Source organism: Suricata suricatta, chromosome 2, assembly GCF_006229205.1.
Source record: "Suricata suricatta isolate VVHF042 chromosome 2, meerkat_22Aug2017_6uvM2_HiC, whole genome shotgun sequence".
NCBI lineage: Eukaryota > Metazoa > Chordata > Mammalia > Carnivora > Herpestidae > Suricata > Suricata suricatta.
Window position 1 is genome coordinate 155,989,689 of NC_043701.1, and position 2,843 is coordinate 155,992,531.

The window sequence follows — 2,843 nt, forward strand, 5'->3', positions numbered from 1 at the left end:
GCGGGGCGCACTCGCGGCCTCGGCCTGACGCCCTCCGGGTGCTTGACGCGCGCCTCGGGCCGCTCCGGGCCGCGTCCCGGCGCTGGGAGCTGTGTGACCTTGGCCAAAACGTTTTAAGTTTTCGTGGCCTCATTTTCTTCGGCTGTGATAAGGAGTGTGACCTGCAACCTCTGGAGCTTGGGGGACTCAGTCAAGAAACCCCTTACAGGCTCCCGTCCGCCGCCGTGAATGACACGCGCTCCTCTCATCATCATCTTCGGGGATTGTTGGAAAGGGGTGGATAAGTGTTGTAGAATCACTTCAGATTTATGGGGACCCGACTGTTTCAAGCTTGTTAAAATTCTCGTTCATTTATCTGTCCACTTATATTGTTGGTCTCCCGACCACAGACATAAACACCTCCTGGAATCTAAGCTCCTTTCCTAAGCAGGGAACCTGTGTGCCGCCATCGTTTCTGTGCCTAGAACAGTACCAGGCCTGTATAGTAGGAACTAAAAATTTGCGCGTCCTAGGAATAGGACTCCACCATCTACACAGTCCTCTGAGCCAAAAAGCTGGCTCTTTAGCCGGATGGTGTCTATTTTTCAGACATCAGCAGTCAACAAGTGTTAGCATTTGGTCTCTTAGAAATGTCTCAAAAATTTATTTTTCCTCTCTTCTGCCAATAACAGCCGATCTCCATCTCACTCCATATTGCGAAAGCCTAACAGGATCCCTGCCACTAATCTTCCCTCCCTATTCACCCTCCCAAACAGGCGCCAGAGGGATCTTTCTAAAAAGAAACCTGATTGTATCACTCTCTTGTTTAAAACACTCCTTACATATTGTTTAAATAAATCATGGAATCAGAGCTAAAATTTTCAACAGCCAGGCACTATTCTGACCCCTTTACACGTGCTGACCCTTTTAATCCTCACAAAAACCTTATGCAAAAGGCACTCTTGGTGTGTTCTTTTTACAGGTATGGTAACTGAAGCACAGAGAGGTCAAGTGGCTTGCTGAAAGAGCAGTCCCAAGCAGTTTTGTTCCAGAATCAGTCTCTCTTGCTACTAATGACTTCCATCTGTACAACCATTTCTAGGACTGAAATAGACCTGTTTGTACTGGCATGCAATGATATTAAGAGGTACTTTTAAATAGAAAAAGCTGACAAAATAGAACATAATCCCATTTTAAACGGTACTATATTAGTCTACCCATAGAAAACAATCTGAAAGATAGTGACTCAAACCATTAACACCAGATTAAGTGTCTTCTTGGTACATGCCTGTAAATATTTGGATGGTTTTTACAATGGCCATGTGCTACATATGTAATCGGGGAACGTTTCTTGCTAAAGGAGGGCCCTGTCAACACCCAGCTGCACAATCAGACTCCAAGTTATCAGATACCAACTTTACTTCCTACCAATCTCTATGCTCTGGCTTCATCCTGTATTTCCCAAATATACCATGTTTTTTATAGTTGCACCTTTGCCTAGAATGCAAATAAGTGGACAACCATTAGATACTCTCCTTCCAGGCTAAGTGAACTGTCTGTCACCTCTTCAGTGAACCCTTGCATGACCCCTGGGGCAGTTGTGCACCGAAGCATTCGGCATGTTGTGTCATACTACCATCTTTCATCTCCTCTTCTATAATACATTCTGACCTTTTCTTGATGGCAAGGACTCTCATTTTTTCATCTTTGTATCTGTCCCAACTGCTGGAATAGTATTTGTCATCATATACATTCAAACTTTTTGCTGAATGAAGGGATAAAGACATTAATAAGAGAAAAGCCAAATAGCATAGAGGGTTTACACAACATTTTCTAGCCAGTCTAAGAGACATCACAAGGCAATACATGATTAATTGCTGAATCAGTCCTACACCAGTAATTGCTATAGAAATCGGAGGAGGCGTCTTATACATCTTTGTATATCCCCTAGAGCACCTAGCGCAGTGACTTGCTCATAGTGAAAGCTCAGTAAATGCTCCGTGAATGAATAATCACTGCTTTTGAATCAAGTGATGATGTGCAATTGAAGAACAAGCAGTGTAAGTGTTGAATTAAGATGGATGAGTAGTTTCTTGCTTAAACATCCATCACCAGCCTCCACAGATTTGAGGCAGCAAGCATTTCTTAGGTGTTGTGGGGAGCACTGGGTTGGCAATTGCTTGGGGGTGGGGAGGACACAAGAAAAAGTAAAAGCATTCATTTAGGGAGTGTAGACTTAAAACCAGGAAATTACACATACAGCAGAGAACAGACATGACAGTGTACAGAAAAGAACTGCACAAAATGTGGCCAACTGTGCAAATGTTCAAGAGGCAGTGAGAGCAGTGGGCAAGTAGAAAAGAAGAAACCCTATTTTGGCGGAGTATTTGGAAAAGTTTAATGGAGGGAAGAGTGTGTAGGGTCATTAACTCATCAACAACTGTATCATGCATCTACTATATGCCAGGAATTCCAGGAGGTACTAGGAAATGATGATGATAAATGGCTTTAGGTGACAGAAGTCTGATGATAGGTATAGAAAGAAAGAACAAGAGTTAAATAATAGGCTGGAGGGAAAGGACTATAGCTTCATATATCTTTGAAAACTGATGGCCTCAAGGCTAAAACATAGATCTCAGGGGCATCATCAAAATCAAGGCTGTTCTGGAAGACTGGGGAGTGAAAAACATTGATGTATCTTATTTCACCAGGTTCTTCATCTTGATTAGTGACTTCATTCCTTGACACCAAAAGGGATGGAAGAAAACATGCTAGTGAAAGGAACCCCCCCTCCCATGGCTATATGGCCTTTTTTGTGGTAGTCCTAAGAAGACTCCATTGATGAAATGGCTTAATACTAGTAA